General features: G+C 40.2%; 1 protein-coding gene and 1 long non-coding RNA gene across 2 annotated transcripts in view; one reads left to right on the top strand and one right to left on the bottom strand.

Annotated features, from left to right (window-relative positions):
* LOC115102977 (adhesion G protein-coupled receptor L2-like) overlaps nucleotides 1-6,102 on the bottom strand; it is a 117,758-nt gene extending 111,656 nt beyond the window's left edge. The window contains exon 1 of the mRNA XM_065005689.1: nucleotides 5,447-6,102. The gene's annotated coding sequence lies outside the window, so the exon portion shown is untranslated. The remainder of the gene's footprint in view (nucleotides 1-5,446) is intronic.
* On the top strand, nucleotides 4,420-18,325 carry LOC115102978 (uncharacterized). The gene is made up of 3 exons (XR_003859521.2): nucleotides 4,420-4,831; nucleotides 14,975-15,188; nucleotides 15,560-18,325. It is a non-coding gene; the product is annotated as an uncharacterized LOC115102978 (long non-coding RNA).
* The last annotated feature ends 647 nt before the right edge of the window (nucleotides 18,326-18,972 follow it).

Here is an 18,972-nt window from a genome sequence, read left to right as displayed (position 1 = left end):
GACTAACAGTGAAATGCTGACTTACAGGCCCTCCAACAATACAGAGAGAAAGAAAATTGAGAAATAATATAAAAAGTAAAACATGTTATAATAAAAGTAATAAAACACACAATGAGCAACGTGGCTATATACACAGGTTACCAGTACTGAGTCGATGTGCAGGGGTACGAGGTCATTGAGGTACGTATGTACATAAACACTGAACAAAAATATAAACGCAACATGTAAAGTGTTGGTCCCACGTTTCATGAACTGAAATTTAAAAAATCCCAAAAAGCTTATACTCTCAAATGCTGTGCACAAATTTGTTTACATCCCTATTAGTGAGCATTTCTCCTTTGCCTAGATAATCCATCCACCTGACAGGTGTGGCACATCAAGAAGCTGATTAAACAGCGTGATCATCAAACAGGTGCACCTTGTGCTGGGGACAATAAAAGGCCACTTTAAAAATGTGCAGTTTTGCCACACAATACAATGCCACAGATGTCTCAAGTTTTGAGGGAGCATGAAATTGGCATGCTGACTGCAGGAATTTCCACCAGAGCTGTTGCCAGAGAATTGAATGTTAATTTCTCTATGACAAGCTGCCTCCAACTTGGTTTCAGAGAATTTGGCAGTATGTCCAACCGGCCTCACAACCACAGACCATGCGTAACCGCACCAGCCCAGGACCTCCACATCCGGCTACTTCACCTGCGCGTATTTGTCTGAGGGTTGTGTGTGTGTGTCGGGGTATTTCTGTCTGCATGTTGAGTTTGTTTTTTGTTCAGTATAACTAGGAATAAAGTGACAGATACAAGAGTAGCAACAGCATATGTGATGAGACATAAAAGTTAGTGCAAGAAAACGGTCAATGCAGATAGTTAAACAGTTAACAAAATAGCTACCGAGACTTACTATATATTTACAAGTCTTATGGCTTGGAGATAGAAGCTGTTCAGGGTCCTGTTGGTTCCAGACCTGGTGCATCGGCACCACTCACCGTGAGGTAGCTGAGAGAAGGGTATATTTGATTTGATACACGAGTTGGGTCCATTTTTAGGACCTTCCTTCCTCCATAGGCCACCTTGATTAATAGCAACCTGAGCTGCAAATAATGGGTTTGAGCTATGTAAATTCCAGAAGAAATAGAAAGAAAATGGAAAGAATGAGGGAGGGGAATAGGCTTTTCCTCTTTCTTGACTGTCATATATTGTTATCCATTTGTGAGGAGGTGTATGTGTGTGTGTGTGTGTGTGTGCTGAATCTTTCCAATTTAATTGTGTTCGACATCCCTATTAGGTAATGTTTGATAAGATATTAAAGAAACATTTTTTTCTTTAAATAAACACAGCAAGACCACACTCAGCAAGGCATTCTTTCACAGAAGAGCAGAACAGCTGCATTGCATTGAAAATAAACATTATCTCTTTAACAGAGAAACATTAGAGGCCATTGGTTGCTCAAAACAGTGCTTTACAAAAACCTCTCGAAGAGGCATCCAGAAACCTGTATTGATTTACAGTAAAACGTGTAATTAACAAAAACGGTGTTTCGTTACACAGCAGCACGTAAATATAAATCTATTGACCTTTTAGCTTGAATTATTATAATGATATATTTTTTTACAAAACTAATTACACAACATGCCACTTAAAGATTGTAGGTCTATTGTGTAGTTTCACCTTGAGTTATCTTTATTATAGAGCTGAGGGGAGGGGTTCTGGTGTTTATCCCAAGTATAGCCCTACTTCATACTTTTATTATGTTAGGCAATAGCAAACTAAAATTGAGCTGTAAAGGGTTAAATTCATTTAAACCATGTTCTAGTTTTAACATTTTTGCAAAAATTAATCACACGTCAACATATTTAAATAAGCTCCTACCAAAATCCCCAAGGGAACACGGCAACGAGTAGTTTTCCATTTTTGCTACTTACTTTGGGGATTTTGGATTGAATTATGGCGGCCTACCAACTCTGTCAATCCTAACTAAATATGCATTTGCAATCGAAACACAAGAACACACACACACACACACACACACACACACAGAATATTGATGTTGTACAGTTGTCTGCAATAAACAACACCATTCTTATTCTGTAGCACACCACTGCCCGCCCCCTCTCCGGACAAAACTGGTTGGGGGAAGGTAGCTCAAGTTCTTGCCATTGAAATGCAGCCACTTTGATATGTAAATTGATAGTTACGAGAAAAAAAAAACCACGAGAAATCACACTAGCATACATTGAAGCCATTTGCACTCGAGCCGATGTGAGATGAGATGGCACTTCCCCTGGAGACCCCGGGCCTGGACAAATGGACCAACCTACAGAGATAGCGTCTGGGGCGGGGGAGCGGAGGAGTAGGGAGAAGGGGGGCAACGGGACATTTGTCCCAGTGAATTCCCCATCCCAACTCTGACATGAGTAAATGATGCTCCTGCCGTTTCTAGACCCGTATTGAAAACAAATTAAGACAAGGTTTTCGATTTTACCATCCATTATAGGCCATTCCAGTATTTGATCAAATTAACCTGGTTAAAAATGCTTAGATTTTCAAGTACATTCCCCGTTCTGATTTGACTAAGTTAAACAGGCCACGTCACCAGTGTCGAGAATGGAATGGGCCAACACAAACAACATTTACTCCCTGTAGTGAGTTTAGTGTTGTGTCTACAGGTAAGCTACTGCATCACCTGTGTTATATATAGTTTATTAGAATAATCATTTATAAACTACGCTTTTCCACGCGCTACCTTTTACTATACCACATGTCAGTATAGTTCACTTGTCTATCCATCATTCATAGTGACAATAGTGGTTGGTAGATCATTTGTCCAGATGTGCAATAGGCTAACTAGCAATCATACCACACATAAAAGCCACATCAATTTTCAATATGAATCCATAAGAACAAATAGGAATAGTTGAGAGGCAGCAGAGAGGGCAGGTGCATCATTCAAGACATGGGACATTCAGCTTAAAAAGCTCTTGCTATTGATCTTGTTTAGGGGACAATACAATTATCCTACCGAGCAGCTATTTTCTTGCGCATGTATATTGCTTCTATGCAGATTCTTAGAATATTCACATTCAAATCTGTCAAAATCAGATGGAAACCCAGCTACACACCCTAAAGACTCTGGCAAGTGCGCTAGTCCAATGTCAGTTTGATTATGCCTGCACATCATGGTTCACCAGCAGCTCCAAACATCTAAGGAATAAACTACAGGCCAACCAAAACAAGCTTGTAAGAATCGTACTTAAAAATCCCCCCCTCATACACATCTGGAGGTTGAGCATTTCTTTGTCTGCATCTCTGTAATTGTATATGTATTTATGTTTTTTTTTTTAAATAGACCACAATGGAAATAAGTCCCTGACTTTATTGTTCAATCCAGATGACTTTAAAAAATAAAATAAAAAGTACTAAAAAAAAGAGAAATAAAATCAACCCGAGTGGCGCAGTCTAAGGCACTGCATCTCAGTGTTAGAGGTGTCACTACAGACCCTGGATCGATTCCAGGTTGTACCTCACCTGGCCGTGATTGGGAATCCCTTAGGGCGGCGCACAAATTGGCCCAGTGTCATTAGGGTTAGGCCGGTGCATGCCGTTAACGTAAATAAGAATTTGTTCTTAACTGATTTGCTTAGTTAAATAAAGGATAAATAATGAAATAAAAAATCCAAACTGTGAAGTGGCCATTTGGTGAATGGAAAGAGACATCTGTTACAGAACACCAGAAAGTTGAATGACACTTGGAGATTGTCAAACCTTCGATACTGGGTCAGCCTACAAGGTAGGGAGAGATAAATGTTATGTTTGTCGTGATTGGAATAGTCTGCCTAATTGTGGTGTTGAACAAGTGAAACATTATATTGAAGTGCCCAACATCGGCATGCTTTGTACATTGGTTGTGTAGTGCATTGGCACAGAAACCTGTTGGTGGAAAATGTGTTGCATACATTCTATATAATTATAAATATGGCATCAAAATGTTGAAAATCTGATTTCCCCTAGCTGATAATTGTCTGCAGCCGGCTCTGATCGTAGTGTGATGAAACAGGCAGGGAGAGTGAACTCCTCCGTGCATGCTGATGTGGCAAAGTCAATATTCAGGTTAATAAACAGGGCCGATACAGTTATTGTTATTTGCGGTAGTAAACATTATTTAGAGTTAAATTGCACAGCCTCCCCTCCTCATATAATTATTTTACAGTACAAGGGGAGGTTCATGTGAAAATATTTGTAATGTTGGGGGGGGGGGGGGCATTTTTTAATGACACCTTGAGTTGGGCCAGCCCCACCCCCCAACTAAATTTCGACCTGTCCCTTAAATGAATGCTGTATTTGATGCCTTTAGTAGCCTAGGCCTCTCTATTCACCGCAGCACATCAAATCCATTGTTTTTTTGTCACATGCGCCGAATACAACGGTGTGGACCTTAGAGTGAAATGCTTACTTACAAGCCCTGAGATGCAGAGCCCTCAGGGGCAGTAAGATAAGGCACTGGCGTGTGTGTGCGTATCATCACACATGGTTGGCTTAGATATCTGTGAATTATACATGTTCAGTGAAATGATCTCATGTTACAGCCGTAGAGTGGAGGTCGATGAAGACAGCACCTGACTTAGGTCGTCGTGTCCACAGGATTACATGTAATGGGCGAGGTTACATTTATTTTGACGGCATCACTGCACTTCTGTAATTGAAAGCGTGTTACCTAGAAAAATAATTATAGCCAAGCCACCATAAGGCACATAAGTTGTCATTTTCTTTCAAATCCAAGGTGACTATGCTACTGTCTCTTTTACAGTGACTCGCCCAACACCTCAGCATCACAGGTGAGATCTATTCTAATTATCAAAACCGAGAGAACAAGAACGAACGCCTCATTCCGAGACAGACATAATAAAACACATAATACTATATTTCAATTAGTAGCCCTCTTATCCATCCATTAATTAATTGCATGTAATTGTATAACTAGCCTAGATTTTGTTTTTATCATTCATCGTTTGAATTGAATCCAATTCAGAGCAACGATGGCCGTTGAAGAAACCACATCTGGATAAGCCTCATGCAACTTTTTTTATATACATATAACCCATGGCCCGGAGTCGCTTAATGTGAGAACCACTGATGTCTGGTAAAAATGCAATTATTTCATTTATTCAGAATGTACAATCTTTAGGCTGGTATGTTATAGAATGAAGTCGCAGACAGACCTCATTTTCACAGAGACTGGTTTATTTTCAAGCGATGTCAATGTCAAGCAATCTGTAAGTGTTTTTAAAATGGAGTGAAATTTGGTAAAATGTCAGTTAGTGACTTGTACCACACCGATATCGTAAGGAATGGTTCTCAACTCAGCCTCTAAACTCCCACCTTTCTCACAAGTAGGCTCACAAGCGTACAGACGCGATGATGGCATGCTATGCCAATGTTTCAATACTTACATTTGAGGTGAACAGTCCTAAATGGTGTTTGACGAATATTTCAGTTTGGCATTGAAGGAACACGGAGAGAGTGGTCACCCCTTCAGCAGGCTAGAGGCCCCCCTCAAACTCGGAATACGCAGCGGGCAACACAAAGACGTCCGTGGTTCCGATGCATGCTCCAATTACGAGGGACAGATCGTGTTGTTTCTTGTGGCAGGTATCTCTCTCTCTCCAAGTCCATGCGTCCCCAAGGACCGGACAAACTGTTCCTTAGCGAGATGCCGTTCGGGAACTATTAATCAATAGTTTTTTTCCCATATCCCACCCGCACGCATCCACATTTTCCCTTCGATTGGACACAATGAATTCAAAAACTGCACGGCTCCAATGTTATTGTAGCCTAAAAGAGGCGAATGAGAAGCATATCAGCACATATCCTAAAAATAAAACATGCAGTCGTATTCCACGACGATGTCAAGCCTTTCGGGAAGTCGCCAATACAATGCTGAAACAGTCTACAATGCGACTATAGTTCGGGGGGCCTGTGTCTGTGCGTCGGGCTTGTGCTCCAGGCAATCTCTGCGCTGCTCCAATCACACACCGATCTGCCAGCGCCAGTCGGACTCCTAAACCAAAAAATACGAGGAGAAACGTTGGTCCGGCTCCCGGCTCTGCAACAGCTGGCTTTCAATGGGCCACCCTAAAACCTGGCGCGGATCATGCAAAAGGCAGGGAGGGACTGGTGTCTGGTGCTTTCAGCCGTTTTCTATAGGATTTGTCTATGAAGAATAGGGCCCCTAAAGGCAGGAGCTGGTAGCTGGATATTGATAGTGATAACAGGGACTGTCAAATAGCCCACAGATTGCAAGATGCATCTAAACACAGTGTATAATCTATAGGTCTGTGAAATATGTCATTCATTTCAATGTGGGCTATTATTACGCCACTCAGTAGATTCATACTCATTCTCACAACAGGAGTAGTCACTACTAAAGAAAAACAGGGAAAGGGAAAATGCAGCTCTGTTATTATATTATCATTTCACCTGGACCTTCTGGATAAAGGTGAAAAAGCCACACCAGGAAGTTAAAGGCAGACTCAGCAAAATGGTGTTACGAGCCGCACCGCAGATATTGAAATGAGTTGCCAAACGTAGTTCTCAAGCAGTCACACACGGTATCTATGCATGTTGTATGGGTTTGCTTCACACGGTTCCAGTGTGGAACCAGTGGACCAAAACAGCGGAGTTGAGCCTCGCACTTCAACGCTCTTAGTTGTTGCATAAAATGGACCCACTATGCTGTTTACTTTCTGCATGTACGTCATATCGCGGAGTCTACCTTTAATAAGATTGTATGGGGCCACTGCTCATCGAAAAACGTATGTGTAAACGACATCAATGTGCTGCTAACAGTTTAGCGTCCTCCACTGTCCCTGTCTCCACACGGGGCTCAAACCAGTGATCCTCTACCTTGCAACACACGTGACTGCCCTTCTTGATAACGTGCAAACCAAATGAGCTATACAAAAGGTACCGATTGGATGGCTCTATCAGCGACATTTCAAGCTAGCTGTGGAGTGATCTTACAGCAGGTTCTTAACTCTGTTACATAAGCCCGCCGAGCACAAGAAGCCATCACATCTAAACACATCCATCTTAAACACAAACCAAAAAGCATCCCTCTAGTAATCCACCGGCCAATAGGAACTGTTTGTCTACCTGTTTATATAAATTTACCAGCTGTGTATGTATACACTATCAACATGACCACAGAGTCACTGCAATGCATAACCCCCAGAGCAAGTCCCCTGGTGACAACATGTCGTTTTGGATTACAGGCAAGAAATTGTAATTCCCTGTTGTTTTATGACCTTGTTATGTGGGAACATCAAATGTGAACTGTATATGTCTTGTTGTCATTATGGACAACAATGGATGCACTGGAGGGGAAATGATATCCGTCAGCTGGATTGAGCTCGGCAGCTTTATAGTCATTTTCTTCAGTTTCCCAGAATTCCCAGGTATGTTTCCCTTTGACCATAGTATCACACGGCCTATTAGTAATATACTGTACAGTTTATGCACCATTATTTTCCACTATTTATAGAAATAACGTTTGTTAAAACATGAAATGAAACAACAAAACGACAGACTCCCTTACTAGTGCATTTTGACACAGCATACACCACTCGGGTGCAGCGGTCTAAGGTACTACATCTCAGTGCTTGAGGCATCACTACAGACACCCTGGTTTGAATCCAGGCTGTGCCACAACCGGCTGTGATTGGGAGTCCCATAGGGCGGCGCACAATTGGCCCAGCGTCTTCCGGGTTTCGTGGTACATAAGAATTTGTTCTCAACTGACTTGCCTAGTTACAGAATTTCTTTTTAAATTATTACCCTAAACAATAAGTACCCTACTCTATCAAAAAGAAAAGACAGAAAACACAACAGCAAAGTTTGAAGACAAGTTATTGTCCTGAATGAAGATGAATTGACCCTCTTTTTCTCTCCCAAGTCAAAGTACATTGCAAGGTCAGTGGGCTCTGTTACACGTAGGCTTCAATAAAAAGCCAGTCTCCTGGCCGCACAGGGGAAATGTGAATTTGGGTCAAATTCACCAGGTGGAAAGTGAGAGGATTAGTGAGGAGCTCATGTTTTTCGAGGCATAATTTTACAAAATAAAGAATAGTGCAGTAAGAGAAAACAGATGTAATGATGGTAATCCGCTGGCACATATTCCTATTTAGAGAAATAATGTTTATGTATAGAGTACTACTGAAAGTATAAACACTCTTCTTTATTTGAACTGAACTGCGAAGTTCCTGAAATATTTGTGTGTTTTACTCTTTCGGGGCTTGTGGTAAATCCCATATATGTCCAAAAGACACACAAGTAGCCCCTTCCCTGTGTTTTCAGAACACTTATGGTGCTCTCAGAAAATGCTTATTCTTGCCATTTCACTGTAGCCTCGCATTGTTGCCCTTACTCAATGTGGGGCTGACGTTTCAGTCCATTTTGTTTACATTTTTTTTTGGTGTGAGCCTGTGAAGAAAAGCTCCCACCCATACATATGCATCACCTCATCCTAGATTATTTCTCAAGATTGTCAGGTTTCCCCGTTTTTCTGAGTAATGAAGCCTTAGAATGGGTGAAAGAAAGAAACCAACAATAACAGGATCTCATATTGAAGAACTAAGACACTCCTTCCTTTCCTACTACAAACCGATGCTGGCACTTCGGCAGTACAGACTGGAATATGTTCTGGGATTCATCTGATGGTATTGAGGAGTTTACCACATCAGTCACCGGCTTCATTAATAAGTGCATCAACGTCGTCCCCACAGTGACGTACGTACTTTTCCCAACCAGAAGCCATGGATGACAGACAATATCCGCACTGAGCTAAAGGCTAGAACTGACACCTTTCAAGGAATGGGAAACTAACGCAGACGCTTGTAAGAAATCCTGTTTCGACCTCCAATGAGCCACTAAACAGGAAAAGCGTCAATACAGGCCTAAGATCGAATCCTACTATGCAGATGATGCTCATCGGATGTGGCAGGGCTTGCAAACTATCATGGATTACAAAGGGAAACCAGGCCACGAGCTTCCCAGTGAAAAGGGCCTACCAGATGAGCATAGAAGACATTTAGCTTGCTTCGAGGCAAGCAACACTGAACCATGCATGAGAGCAGTGATTGTTGCCGAGCGACAGTAGCCGATGTGAGTAAGACCTTTAAACAGGTTAACATTCACAAGGTCGCAGGGCCAAATGGATTACCATGATGCGTACTCAGAGCATGTGCTGACCAGCTGACAAGTGCCTTCACTGACATTTTCAACCTCTCCCTCTGTAATACTTACAGTGCCTTCAGAAAGTATTCATACCTCTTGACTTATTCCACATTTTGTTGTGTTACAGCCTGATTTCAAAATGGATAAAATAAAAATTACCCATCTACACACAATAGCCCAAAATGTGGAATAAGTGAAAACATGTTTTTAGACATGTTGGCAAATGTATTGAGAATGTCTAATTTACATAAGTATTCACACCCCTGAGTCAATACTTTATAGAAGCACCTTTGGTGGCGATTACAGCTGTGAGTCTTCTTGCGTAAGTCTCTATGAGCTTTGCACACCTGGATTGTACAATATTTGCCATTATTCTTTAAAATATGATTCAAGCTCTGTCAAATTGACTGTTGATCATTGCTAGAGAGCCATCGATTTTTAAGACGATTTAAGTCAAAACTGTAACTAGGCCACTCAGGAACATTCTATGTTAAGCAACTCCAGTGTATATTTGGCCTTGTGTTTTAGGTTATTATGCTGCTGAAAGGTGAATTCGTCACCCAGTGTTTGTTGGAGAGCAGACTGAAACAGATTTTCCTCTAGGATTTACCCTGTACTTATAGCTGTATTCCGTTTCTTATTAACCCCTCAAAAAACTCCCTTGTCCTTGCTGATGGCAAGCATACCCATAACATGATGCAGCCACCACCATGCTTGAAAATATGAAGAGTGGTACTAAGTGATGTGTTGTGTTCGATTTTCCACAAACATAAGGATTTTATATTCAGGATGAAAAAGTTTGTTTCTTTCCCACATTTCTTGCAGTATTACTTAAAGGGAAATGTAAAAAAAAACATTCTACTTCGTATTCATCATCTCCAGCACCACCCCAACATCAATATATGTGAAAATGGTACATCTCTATGTTTTGTATTAACAAATATAGAGGAAGATTTATTTCCAAAGTCATCATCGGCGTGTATCATGTGATTTTTAACCAGTTATTAACTGTCCACGAATTGGTTGATGATGTAATTGGAAACACTTATCTTCCTCTCTTTTTGACAACAAAACATAGAAATGCGCCATTTCACATATGTTAATGATGAGGTATTGTGTAGTGTTTTGTTGCAAACAGGATGCTTGTTTTGGAATATTTTTTTATTCTGTACAGGCTTCTTTCTCTTCACTCTGTCATTTAGGTTTGTATTGTGGAGTAACTACAATGTTGTTGATCCATCCTCAGTTTTCTCCTATCACAGCCATTTAAACTCTGTAACTGTTTTAAAGTCACCATTGGCCTCATGCTGAAATCCCTGAACAGTTTCCTTCCTTTCCGGCAAATGAGTTAGGAAGGACGCCTGTGTCTTTGTAGTGACTGGGTTTATTGATACACCATCCAAAGCCAAATTAAAAGTTCACCATGCTCAATGGGATATTCAGTGTCTGCTTTTTCTTTCTTTTTTAGATATCTACTAATCGGTGCCCTTCTTTGCAAGGCATTGAAAAAACTCCCTGGTCTTTTGAGGTTGAATCTGTGCTTGAAAGTCACTACTCGATTGAGGGAACTTACAATTAATTGTATGTGTGGGGTACAGAGATGGGGAAGTCATTCAAAAAATAATGTTAACCACTAATATTGAACACAGCATGAGTCTATGCAAGTTATTATATGATTTGTTAAGCACATTTTGACTCCTGAACTTATTTAGGGGTTCCATAACAGAGGAGTTGAATACTAATTGTCTCAAGACATTTCCGCTTTACATTTTTTATTAATTTAGAAAAATTCTTACAAACAAAATTTCACATTGACATTATGGGGTACTGTGTGTAGATCAGTGACACAAAATCCATTTTTAATCAGTTTATAATTCAGGCTGTAACACAACAAAATGTGGAAAAAGTAAAGGGGTGTGAATACTTTCTGAAGGCACTGTACATGTTTCAAGCAGACCACCATAGTCCCTGTGCCAAAGAATGCCAAGGTAACCTCTCTAAATGAATATCGCCCCATGGCACCCACATGAAGTGCTTTAAAAGGCTGGTCATGGATCACATCAACACCATCATCCCAGCCACCCTAGACCCACTGCAATTAGCATACCACCCCAACAGTTCCACAGATGACACAATCTCTATTGCACTCCACAAAGCCCTCTCCCACCTGGGCAAGAGTAACACCTATGTGAGAATGCTGTTAATTGATTACAGCTCAGCGTTCAACACCATAGTGCCCTCCAAGCTCATCAGTAAGCTAAGGATTCTGAGACTGAACACCTCCCTCTGCAACTGGATCCTGGACTTCCTGATGGGCCACCCTCCAGGTGGTAAGAATTTATCAACAACACATTCGCCACACTGACCCTCAACATGGGGGCCCCTCAGGGGTGTGTGCTCAGTCCCCTCCTGTACTACCTGTTCACCCACAACTTCAACACCATTATTAAAGGACAATTCCACACAAAAACCTTTGGTATTTGTTTCATTAGTCATTACCAGTCGAAGATTTGGACACACCTACTCATTCAAGGGTTTTTCTTTATTTTTACTATTTTCTACATTGTAGAATAATAGTGAAGACATCAAAACTATGAAATAACACATATGGAATCATATAGTAACCAAAAAAGTGTTAAACAAATCCAAATATATTTTAGATTTGAGATTCTTCCAAGTTGCCACTGTTTGCCTTGATGACAGCTTTGACCACTCTTGGCATTCTCTCAACCAGCTTCACCTGGAATGCTTTTCCAACAGTCTTGAATGAGTTCCCACATATGCTGAGCACTTGTTGGCTGCTTTTCCTATACTCTGCGGTCCGACTCATCCCAAACCATCTCAATTGGGTTGAGGTTGGGTGATTGTGGAGGCCAGGTCATCTAATGCAGCACTCCATCACTCTCCTTCTTGGTCAAATAGCCCTTACACAGCCTGGAGGTGTGTTGGGTGATTGTCCTGTTGAAAAACAAATGATAGTCCCACTAAGCGCAAACCAGATGGGATGGCATATCGCTGCAGAATGTTGTGGTAGCCATGCTGGTTAAGTGTGCCTTGAATTCTAAATTAATCACAGACAGTGTCACCAGCAAAGCACCCCCACACCATAACACCTCCTCCTCTGTGCTTTATGGTGGGAAATACACATGCGGAGATCATCCATTCAGCCACACTGCAAAAAAAATAATACAAAAAAATCTCACAATGACACGGCGGTTGGAAACAAAAATCTCCAATTTGGACTCCAGACCAAAGGACAAATTGCCATTGCTCATGTTTCTTGGCCCAAGCAAGTCTCTTCTTCTTATTGGTGTCCTATAGTAGTGGTTTCTTTGCAGCAATTCGATCTTGAAGACCTGATTCACACGATTTCCTCTGAACAGATGTGTCTGTTACTTGAACTCCGTGAAGCATTTATTTGGGCTGCAATTTCTGAGGATGGTAAATCTAATGAACTTATCCTCTGCAGCAGAAGTATCTCTGGGTTTTCCATTCCTGTGGTGGTCCTCATGAGAGCCAGTTTCATCATAGCGCTTGATGGTTTTTGCGACTGCACATGAAGAAACTTTGAAAGTTGTTGAAATGTTTCATATTGACTAACCTTCATGTCTTAAAGTAATGATAGACTGTCATTTCTATGTGCTTATTTGAGCTATTCTTGCCATAATATGGACTTGGTGTTGTACCAAATAGGGCTATCTTCTGTATATCAGCCCTACCTTGTCACAATACAACTGATTGGCTCAAACGCATTAAGAAGGAAAGAAATTCCACAAATGAACTTTTAAGAAGGCACACCTGTTAATTGAAATTCATTCCAGGTGACCACCTCATGAAGCTGGTTGAGAGAATGCCAAGAGTAGGCAAAGCTGTCATCAAGGCAAAGGGTTTTGGTTACTACATAATTCATATGTGTTATTTGATAGTTTTGACATCTTCATAATTATTCTACAATGTAGAAAATAGTACAAAATTAAGAAAATCCCTGGAATGAGTAGATGTTCTAAAACTTTTGACTGGCAATGTATATAAACTGAGACACAACTCCTCTTTGTTGGGCTCTCAACCATACACCATTGAGGTGATGTTTGACCGGTCTCATTTTTGAAAATCTTAATTAAAAAAAGGTTGTTGAATAATCAACAGTCTCTCTCCTTTCTGGTTAGAATTTCCATGACAGCCATGAGACTGCTAAATAGTTAGTCCATGTAGCTATTAAGTTAACTATTTACCTATCTGCATTGACCCTTTTTGCGCTAACTCTTTTGACTCATCACATACTGTATGCTATTGCTACTGTTTATTATCTATCCTGTTGTCACTTTATTCCTAGTTATATGTACATATCTACCTCAGTTACCTCGTACCCATGCACATCGACTTGGTACTGGTACCCAGTGTATATATAGTTATCATTACTCATTGTGTATTTATTATTACTTGTATTATTACCTCTTTTACATTTCTATTTTTTCTCTATTTTCTCTCTTTCTGCATTGTTGGGAAGGACACGTAAATAAGCATTTCGCTGTTAGTCAACACCTGTTGTTTATGAAGCATGTGACAAATAACATTGGATTTGATTTGATTTTGAGTTGTCTCAGGCAAGGTTATTTATCATTTGACTGCATTTCAGTGAAACATCTGCACGACACATTTCACAATTTCACAGTACACATTTTCTTAGACTAAAGTGTATAACAAACAAAGCACATTGAGATTAACCTTTTAACACTTTTGTAGCCTGTAAGAAGTAAATATACTACAGTTTTTTTTATATTTTTGAAAAATTATCTGAGGATTAGTTCAATCTTTGCTGCCTCTGCACCAGTACTGGTTGTCTTCAGATACTATGCTTAAGTCTTTGAGAACTACCTTTTATGTTCCCTTTTCTGGGGGCTGTCGGAAAAAGACCCCCAAAAAAGTCCCATGTGACGTCTCCCATTCCTCCACCCCTACATATTTTCTTTGATTTAGCTTCCCATGGATGTGTTTTCCCCCAAATGTGTTGTTCAGATTATTGTCAAAACCTCATGCAGGATTGTGGACCGTTTCAACAAACCTTAACGCCGTTAATAAGAGGGTACAAGAGAGTGTTGTGGTAAATATGTCTTGAGTCATTATTCAGTGGTTTTACTCATTATGATCAAAAGCCCCAACATTCAAAGGCAATCTGAAGTGAGAGAGGGAAAAGAACATACATTGAAAGAATACAAATATTCTAGAAGAAGGTTTGAGGGATTTGCTCTGGCATTCGATAAATGCTTGTTCCATTCAGACAATAAACACTCACTGCTGTTCTCAGTCTGTGTTCAGACGACGCCATTTCCATTTCGCAACATATTTGTGTGCATCTCTTTAAGTCTCATTGTTGTCACATGGTATCAAACATGTTCCCATAAAGCTCAAGGATAAAACCACCTGAAAGGCAAGCTAATTTTGGACCGCAAGAAGAGAAACCGCCTGTCAGTTTTTCTAAATTGGCAATGTTAGGGAAAATGTTATTGTATCAGTAAATTGTGTGGTAATTATGTTCATCATCTTGTTCATGATAAAGTCATTCTAATTCACAATACAGGGCAACAAGTTCCACATTCAAAATCAAACATTCAATCTTAGATCTGACTGAATTTAAATCATCAAGTGAATCGTGGAACTTGCAACACTCTACAACACTCTATTTGTTTTCGTATTTCAAAAGCGCACAGCTATACTGATAACTCTCCTTTTCTGAAACCCATGTCTAGGCTTCCTCCTCTATTCTCATAGGACTTCCTCTGGCTGCAGCCAGCCAGGCAGCCCAGATGACACACGTTAGATCAAGAATAGAAAAAGAATCCAGGCCTCCACATCGGATTACATCTGACAAGCAACATGGACCCAGATTTGTCCACTCTGAAGATCTTCCTTGGCTCACAGAACTTTTCCTTCCCTCTCTGTCATCCAAAAATGTTTCCGGACGTAAGTGAAATGTTATAGAGAATGCAAATAAACTGGGAAAACATTTGATATCTTTCAAACATTTGGGCTGTACTTTAAATATCAACATTCTGATCATTGAATATGTCCCTGATCTTTGTTGATATAATAATCTACGCCGTGTGTATCAACAACAACAAAATCACTTAATTACATTTTAACAAGTTGAAAATAGTTGACCTTTTTTTCTGTGTAAACTATTGACTTGCAGAGATTGCAATGTTACTTTCCTTGCTAGGTTTTTTTATTTACTTCTGCGAGGTTTTGTTATGTGACTTGGTTCAGGAGATGGTGTCAAGGTTTGATTGTTGTGAGTCTGATCTCTTTTTTCTTTTTTTCTCTCTCTCCCCAAGCATATGCAGCTAAATGGAAACAGATGCCCCTCGCGCCAGTGAAAGAAAGAGAGAGAAAGGAATAAAAAAATAAAAAATTGATTTACAGCGTCTAACAGTTCCATTCAACAGTGCATTAGCCTGCGCTACTATGGGCTTCCACAAAAAAATATGGATAAATCGTAATTATCTCACACGCACACGCACACACACACACACAGTCAAAGAAGGCACCCTTTCCTTTGTTTTACTTTTCATAGCTAATTCTTAGAGCATTGTTACCAGCCATCAGAACGTTGTAGTCTGATTAACGTTTCACTTTTTAGGAACCAGGAAATGGATCATCTTCGCATGCCACCGAAAAAAGGAATCTGTTGTTACTCAAGGCGGAGCTCTAGGCTCAGGGACTGTCTCTAATTTTAGCACCTGGAGTTCCATATAAGCATACCATATATTTTAGCCATGACACACAGAAACAATAAATCCTAAAACCACCAAACACCAGACATAGAGGCAAACACTATGTTCTCATGACTTAAACGAGTCAGTCATTTGAAATGGTAATCAGCTCCTTTAATGAAAATAGAGTGAGAGAATTGACTCGGAAACAAAATCAGAAGGGAAAAAAAAGTCAACTGAAGTATGCAAGGCTTGTAAAACATAGGTGTATGTATCTCTGTCATTTTATACTTTCCTTATAGAATGTAATGAAACCGAAAACATTTGATGCGAACTGAAATAACTTAAACAGCCCATAAATTGATCCTGCACTTCCATTTGCACATGAGACCCCTCATGTGCAAATGTTTGTGAGGGAATGAATACATAATTGTATTCTTAAAAAAATATTGGTTCAACCATTCTGCAGAGACTTTCTACAGATCCCCAAATATAATTATGTTAGTGATGTTTTTATCACAATTATTTGAGAATTTATGGGCATTCGATTTTCTTTCCCTCCTTGCTGCTATGTCTTTTGACTTGACTGACTCTATGTCTAAGCCTTCTAAAAGTGACGCCAATAGTTTAATCAATAACAACGCCAACAACTTCAATGCCCTCCACTGACTTTAGCACCTTCTATATTTGATATGATTATGGCCCTCATCTCCCGCTCATTCTCCTGTGTGCACAGCCTTGAGCCCTGTCTGTTACAGCTCCTATGGAAGGCTGAGTAAATGTTTCCTTTTGTGCGGGAGCTCTGCTCCTGTAAAGGACAGCCGTTATATTTCTCAACCTCTACAGTATAGAAACACAAATAGAACTGTACAATGGGGGATGTCAGAGGAGTGCAGATGACCAAACTCTGTAGGGAGTCATGTACTGTAAGTGCAGGCTCTCATCTCAACTGCTAGGAATCAATATGTCATTTCCTCCCTACCTGTCAGAAGTGTGCAGAGACCCAGATCTAAGTTTTTCTTTTTTTTATATGTACAGTGCAAGGTATGTGTGCTATAGATTCTGTCTTTGAATTTATCATAACAAGTGCTACATTGATACGAATTGGAAATATGTGTGGATATCCAGTTATATAATGCTCTATTCTTCAGCAAGTGCCTATGTTTAGGTAACATTTTATGTGAAGTTGCCCTTATAGCCTACCTGTGTAATAACACAGTTATTACTATAGTTACAATATTGTATTAGCATGTTACTACATGGTTATTTAGTCATTATCTGTAGTTGTCTTTGTTGGAACCTGCAGAACTGTGATTGGGTGTAGGCCTAATGTTATTATAGTGTCCTTTCTTGTCCTGTGTGTGGAGGCTCATAGTGACAGACAAATGAATAACATGAGTAGAGATAAACACTTCACTGTAGGCATGTATTGCATGTATGTGATTGCATATTGTGTACTGGTAGCGGACGAGGTGATTCTCCCTTGACAATATGAAGCACTTTTAACTCCTTGGAAAAGCCTGAATGAATCCAATCCGTTATTATTCTAATAGCATATGGCCTTCAAAATTGCCCGAGATGGCAAATGTGAATGTGCAAATGTGCATTTTTATTGTCATTTATGAAAGCTGCAATAGTATTTACCAAGGTGTCCGTGGGGTTTTATTGGTCAGCCCAGTTATTTCCCCATGTGTTTAGTGCTGGCTGTTTTCTTCATTTGTCCCACACAATTAAATCGGGGAGGGGCTGTGGATCTGTCTCCGTCCGTTAATATGTTCGTACGTTCGTCACACGCAATATCTCAGACAGCACTGGCCTGATTATGATGAAACTTGGGTGAATGATGTGTCTTTACACAGAGTACAAAATTACACTGACTGACCAGATGGTGGCGCTATAACAAGTGATTGAAAATGCAAACCCCTCACTCCATTTGACCTAAAGTCATGAAATTCAGTACATAGGTCCCTCTCCTATGTAAATTTACTTCTGGTACCCTTTAGGTCCGCCATTGTGTATTTTCCGCCATTTTGAATTTTGTGGATTTATTTTAAAAACGCTACTCTGCTGGCACGGAATGACCAATCTGAATAAAACTTGATATGTGGCATCTATGGAAAAAGGTCTCTCAACGCAACTTTTTTTCCAAACTAGTACCTAAAACAATACGGTCGTTATTGACCAATAAACAATCTGTCAAAACCTCATTGTGGCGGCAGGGTAGCCTAGTGGTTAGAGCAGTGGACTAATAACCGAAAGGTTGCAAGTTCAAATCCCTGAGCTGACAAGGTACAAAATCTGTCGTTCTACCCCTGAACAGGCAATTAACCCACTGTTCCTAGGCCGTCAATGAAAATAAGAATTTGTTCTTAACTGACTTGCCTAGTAAAATAACAAATTGTACTTGATTATTGTGTGTCTTTCAATCGGATATATCGCTTAGCATATTAATATTTCTCCACTGTTGGATTTCAGTGTTCCCTTTTGTATGCATACCATGTGTGGACTGGAGACGGGGAAGCAGGCTGAGCTGTTTGACTTGGTGGTAGTGCTCAGGCGTTAGACCTCATGACAGATACTTTACACATGCCAGACTTTCAGACAATGGAAGACTGTGAGACAACGATAAAATGTTCATATCAAAAGCATTTACCCCTCTCTGGGCGCCAGACTGTCTGACACTGGCTGAAATTGATTCTTAATTGGGTTTGTATGGACCCTGAGTCTACTGTTGGGGAGCAGCACACTGTGCTGCGCTGAGGAGGAGTGGATTGAGACTTGCTCCAGTTCTGCCGACCGCCCAGGAAATGTGATAACACCACCCGACCGACCCCACTGGAGAAAGGAAATACATCACATTGTTTTATTTGTTATTTTTTATCTTGCAGGAAGAAATTATGAAACGGATTATCTAGCACATCTTGAAAAATAATTCAAAGGAGTGATCCATCATTTAGACACGCAAGAACAAAGTCTCTAATTCAAAGGGATGTCATTACTCATCAGCAGTCACAACCAGTTGGCGTTAACCAGCT

This window comes from Oncorhynchus nerka, linkage group LG20 (assembly GCF_034236695.1).
Source record: "Oncorhynchus nerka isolate Pitt River linkage group LG20, Oner_Uvic_2.0, whole genome shotgun sequence".
Taxonomy (NCBI): Eukaryota; Metazoa; Chordata; class Actinopteri; order Salmoniformes; family Salmonidae; genus Oncorhynchus; species Oncorhynchus nerka.
Note: the sequence above shows the minus strand (reverse complement) of the source record. Positions and strands in the feature narration are given on the sequence as shown.